Below are 6,341 nucleotides of genomic sequence, written 5' to 3' on the forward strand. Positions count from 1 at the left end.
GGGTACGGCCACAGTGAGCGCTGAGCGACCAGCGGGGCATGCAGCGTAGCCACAGACAAAACATCCGCCAGACTGAGTCGCGCTACCCCCTCTGCCACGCATACGGTAATTTTACTCCATGTTCGAGTCGAAAGTGTCTTTGTGTGACGTCCGTGAACTCGTTCGTCGTTTGAACGGACCAATCACGGCACGGGACTTCGCTTACCTCGTCCCGCGCACCCCCGCATTTTTGGCATCATCGGTTGCATGAAATAATTGCTCTAAACTCGGTCTAGAGGATTCCTAGTCTATGAGCGTAGCGTAGCGTTGAGAGCACTGTGAGCAGCGTAGAAACCGCTCGCATACGTTGGTATTAGGTACTTTACTACTAAAGATCGGTTTTCCTAGGATAGCGGTGCCGTCATATTATAGCGGCCGTCTCCATACTAAATACGGCTAAACATGGATGTCGTAGTATTTGTATGGACACGGCCGCTATGCGACGGCACCGCTATCCTAGTGAAACCAGAGCATAAGACAGACGCGGCCGGTCGCCGCCGGCACAGAAGAAATAATAGTAAGGTCACTGTGGCGAAGTCCAAATACTTTTTTTTTTTTTTACTTTGGTGTGATCTAGTTCCGTTAATTATTCACCTATGTTACTGCTTGTAATCGCATACGATGAAGAATTTAATAATTAATAGTTTAGCCTTAGTGACAGATCATTTCAAGCACAAATTAAGCAAAAACAATGGCATTTTTTAAAATTCGGCGAGTAGACGGACTTCCCGTGCAGTTTAAGGGTTTTCCCGTCTAGTTATGATATCAGCCAATCTATGGGTGTGTATATGTTCGTAGTCAAATTCCTAAAAAGAACGGATCACGACAATGAAAAGTGTATTTTAAACTTGTTAATATACGGTTCAGATTCGAAATAAACACCATTTTTCTAAAACAAAGGCAAGTCCGGCATATACTACCAAAATGGGGTCGTAAACCTTTTTTGGAAAATAATTAAACATAATTATTTTTTTGATTTCCGAAATAAAAGATCAATAGTAATTTTAAAATGAATTTTAATCGTTTCTTTTAATTTACTGATATCAAAATTTAATTAAGTAACATCATGCGCAAAGTCAGGAGGATTTTTTGATACCTTATCAAATCGTTATAATATTAAAGTCGCACAAACAGTTGGTAATCTCTGATTTAACGAAAGTCCGGCATATGACGGACTTGCCTTGAACATAATAGACGGACTTTCCAACTTAGTCAAATTTTAATATGATAAATTGTGGAACGTATAATTACAAAACTAAGCTAATTTCTGATATTTTAAAAATAGAATAAAGACAACTGGTTCTTATGGTACCTACGTAGTTATTTTTTGATGCACAATCTTTTCAAAAACTATTTTTTTTTAATTTTTTTCGAACGGCTGTCGCACTATGACTTCGAGTTCAAAACACGAAATGACTTGTTGAGGCGGATTGCTCTGAAGTTGGTTGTCACAGCGCCATCTGTTTTACAGTGACGGAACTAGCGCGAAAAACTGGTTAATCGACTGGACTCCAAAGTCGCATACACCTTCAAATTCAAAAGTTATAACATGTTGACGGACTTGCCTTGTAGACGGACTTACCCACAGTGACCTTACCACCGTACAGAAAGGACACTTCCTACAAACCCGAAGTTTGACAGCGGTTCAGGGTCGAATCATGCTATCCCTTTCTAATATATGGCACTATCCCTTTCGGCAATTTAGGGTTGTCAAAATTCAAGTGATTATCTTATCTGTGGTCGTGCACGCAAAAGGAAGACAAGTGGTGCCAACCCTAATAATTGCTCGGAGCAATGCTGAGCCTAACGGAGCCGAGTTCGACCGAAGTCTGTAGTGTCTCCCCACTGCCGCCGGTCGAGCGTCCACGGGTCAAGACACATTTTAGAAAAAGTCACTTCCATACAATAAAATTTAACGACGTGTATCTAACGTGTATCCCCTTTTTTAATGCATCCCGCCTGTAGGGTGCAGTATAATAGTTTTATATTCTCTGAACTTTGCTATTTCTACATGCAATGTATTTTAGTATGCGAAATAAAACCGGGGCGTTCGCGTCGTTTAATGTGCATGCTAAAAATGTGTATGACCCCCCACTCAGTTTGCAATCTAAGCCAACGCGTTCTTCGCCAGCCAGCTTCAGCCAGGTATAGTTTTTACATCACACGTTTAGGGGGAGGGAGGGGGTCAAGAAAATGTGACATGTTGTGACAAGGGGCAGAGGGGAGTCATAAACTTTGTGACGTCACTTTAACTTCATCAGTAACCGAAAATGTATTCAAATTATTTTATACGCTAATTATCATTTAAATAACAAGGTTTTGAAACGATAATCGTTTTTATTCGTTTAATTTTATTTCTTAATCAGTTTTGGGTTATAAAATTACTAATATTGCTTTTGTCAAAAATATTTTGATAAAATATTAAATAAATATTTGCCGATTTCGTTGAAGAAATGTGACGTCACACCAGGGGGGAGGGGTTTGCCAAATGTGACAAGGAGGGGGGGAGGGGTAAAAAAACCTAGAAATTCGTGTGACGTAATTAATGGATGACCCCTAACTAGTTAGGAATTTTACTAAATATTTAACCGTCTCTATAGATTCACATAAATCTATGTTTTGATTTTAGCTCACATTATTTACTCTTTATTAGTGTTCCTTAACACATTCATTGCCACTAAGTGCTACGGGTTACGCTCGTAGCGCGTAGCCACGTTTTCGCCGTATGTAGCGCGTAGTCGCTACGAATAGTGTCACGACTGTCGGGTTCTTGGCCCTGAATGTGTTAAATCCCGTTTTCTCCATTTTCATCCAACTTATATATAAAGCGAGGGAGAAGATTACATGCAAAGAAAAAGCGTAGTTTTCATTTCTTAAACTCTTTACTTTATGTATTTTTACATAACGACAGTTATGGGTGTAGGATGTAGATACATACAGATTTAGTGAATAATACTTTACCATCGTATTTTCACGGAAACGCACGAACGTGTTATGCTATTTCAGTCAGTCTCAGTACAAATAAACACTGAGGTTGACTGAAGTATTGAGTCATCCTACCTCAGTAGTGGTTCAGTCTACCTCAGTATTTATTTGTTCTGAGACTGCCTATAGCATAACACGTTCGTGCGTTTCCGTGAAAATACGATGGCAAAAGTTTGTTCACTAAATCCGACGGATGAAGGGCTAAACGTTACACCCTGTATATTTTTTACAATTCAGTTTTTATAAGAACAAAACGAAGCGTGAAAAAATATATATGACTTCAAAGTCACCAGCCATCAAAATGCTGCTTCCATACAATCGAATATTAACCGTCTCATTTTAAAAGGACATTCTTAAATTAGATGGAACTTGTAAATTATGAACATTTATGTAACATACTTATTATATATATGTCTGGTATAGTCGATGTCAAAGATATCTTTACACTTTTGCACTTTACTCCTTACTTTTTTGTAAAACGGCGAAAAATGTAAACATCTTTGACGTCCGACTGTACCAGTTTACGTTGTACTAGTTACGAGTAGAAGTTTTGTACTTATGTAAATTTCGATTGTATGGCGGCAGCTATAGTTCGTTTTTTTTGGCATTAGAAAGAACTTGAAAGAAGGTAAGCGATCTGACATGTCTTTTAATTGAAAAACGCTTCTTAAAATCAGTAATTATTACTTATGAAAGCAGAAGAATATAAATGATTGTATTAGATTCATAATTGTTACATATTTGCCGTAACTTATTTTTAAAATGTGTTTTTCAATTAAAAGACACATCAAGATTGTTTACCTTATTTCTAATGCTGAAAAAAACGAACTATATTAAGTTCATGTGTCACTTAACCCTTTTCCAGGCATAGTACGATTTATTGACCACACACGCGCCAATGGAAATTCAACTTTAGCATTCCGATTTAAGGTTCAAATTAGCTTGGACTTTCGAGAAATGTGCTTTATCTTGAAAGCTGGATTAATTGGTATATATTTGTTTTTGATTGGAAAAACCTTGTATATACCAATCTACAAGGTTTTTCCAAAAAAACCAAAAACTTTAGTCTAAATTTTTTTTATATAAGTATAGCTAGTAAAGTTTGTCATATATATTTTTGCGCGCTACGTCGTGTAGTTATTATTGAACGCGGCTGTACATTATAACACAGTTTATGCGAATCGAGAAGGACATAATCAAAAATTAGTTTCAACAAAAACAGATTGGCTATGAAGGCATGGAAGATAATATAGCAATATAAATAAATTTTATAATTTTTAATGTCATAATAAAAAAAAATCTGTTTTTAATTTATAAGTTCAAAAATTAGAAATATATTCATGCATAGAGTTCATCTAAGCTAACTATGCACCGATATCAATATAACAAAAGTATGAGTGTCATTATAAAATCATATTTACATAGAAATCTGACATTAATAATGACATTGTCATTTGTCATTACAAATGGCCTGCAGAGTTAGCTTGGTCCGACTCAATTCATTATTCATGTCACTCTCAAGCAAAAGGTACCACTTTATCTGTTAAACTGTAAATAGCTCCTTTTAAAAGTGGTACCTTTTGCCCGAGAATTTTCTTAAATAAACCTCGTTGATTTTATTTGTATTATGCCTCTTGAAAATTGTTACTACTTAAAAAATATCATATAGACCATTATGAATGGGTCCACTAATCATAAAAGTTGTTATGTATCACTAAAAATGAGAGATGACATGAAATTGACATTGTAACAGTTTTGAATGATTCACGGTTAGTTTCACTAGACTTATATCGACCGGGATATGAACCGTGATTACCTTTTGTATTGTTATGGAAGATCGAAAACTCGGTCGACTTAAGTCTAATTGACATTGTTTTAAGAAAACTGTTTTGCGAAGTAGCTATAGTTAGCCCAAGAAAAGTCTGCAACGATTTAGACAGCACACGCAGTGCAAGTGTTATTTAATACGTCATAATTTCATAGAAGTTAGACGTTTAAAATAACCGTAGCCCCATTTTCCTCTCTGGGTATTAACGTCATTGAAAATATTATGACACTATTTCATGTAAGTATATCAACAACTTGTGGGTGGACGTCCTACGCTGCGCTTGCTAGTCCGTGGTCTCCACTCGAGCACTTTTCGACCCCATCGGCCATCTTCTCTGCGTGCAATGTGGCCTGCCCATTGCCACTTCAGCTTGCTAATCCGGTGGGCTATGTCGGTGACTTTAGTTCGTCTACGGATCTCCTCATTTCTGATTCGATCACGTAGAGAAACTCCGAGCATAGCCCTCTCCATAGCTCGCTGAGCGACTTTAAATTTTGAGATGAGGCCGATAGTGAAAGACCACGTTTCGGAGCCGTAAGTCATCACTGGTAACACACATTGATTAAAGACTTTCGTCTTGAGGCACTGAGGTATGTCGGACGAAAAGACATTACGTAGTTTCCCGAACGCTGCCCAACCGAGTTGGATTCGGCGGTTGACCTCTTTCTCGAAGTTGGACCTACCTAATTGGACTACTTGTCCTAGGTAGATGTACGAGTCAACAACTTCGAGTACCGAGTTCCCAACAGAGACTGGGATGGGCACAACATTGGCATTTGACATAAGTTTCGTCTTGTCCATGTTCATTTTCAAGCCCACCCGTTGTGAAACTCGGTTGAGGTCATCGAGCATCATGCTGAGTTCCTCCATCGACTTTGCCATGACTACGATATCGTCGGCAAACCGAAGGTGAGTGATGTATTCGCCGTTGATGTTGATGCCAAGATGGACAGACGATCTTGTTAAGGTCGCCGGAAGACGCTGGATGCGGGTCGCTTCCAACCGGCACGTATGGAGGTCCAAGGGGGAGGCCTATGTTCAGCAGTGGACGTCTTATGGCTGAGATGATGATGATGATGATATCAACAACAGCTATGGCCCTTCGTTTGATATTTTTCTAATTTTTAATTATATTAAGAGTAAAAAATAACTAAAAAATAGAAATATATGTGGATTTTTTTGTTTCGCTCCTAACTCTTATAATAATAATATAAAACCGAAAAAAGTTTTACGAAGGGGCGTAACCATTATCGGTTAATATACTGTATATAATGTATATCAAATTATGACAAAAAAATCATATGATCAATTTCCAGAGAGGAAAATGGGGACTAGGTTTGTATGGAGAAGAGGTAGATTAGTCCACAGTCCTCTTAGTAAGAGTTACTTGTCATATTTTATGTCAACTCTCAATGTATAATATAACGCTACTACACGTATAATATACAAGCTATAGTTATACGTATGCATATGCCAGCCTTTACAGAGC

General features: G+C 37.8%; 1 long non-coding RNA gene across 1 annotated transcript; it reads right to left on the reverse strand.

The window, feature by feature from the left end:
- Window positions 1-2,902: 2,902 nt before the first annotated feature.
- Window positions 2,903-4,845, reverse strand: LOC134800879 (uncharacterized). Its single transcript, XR_010145583.1, has 2 exons — window positions 4,079-4,845; window positions 2,903-4,040 (listed from the first exon to the last, which is right to left on the reverse strand). It is a non-coding gene; the product is annotated as an uncharacterized LOC134800879 (long non-coding RNA).
- Between the last annotated feature and the right edge of the window lie 1,496 nt (window positions 4,846-6,341).

Source organism: Cydia splendana, chromosome 20 (assembly GCF_910591565.1).
Source record: "Cydia splendana chromosome 20, ilCydSple1.2, whole genome shotgun sequence".
Taxonomy (NCBI): domain Eukaryota; kingdom Metazoa; phylum Arthropoda; class Insecta; order Lepidoptera; family Tortricidae; genus Cydia; species Cydia splendana.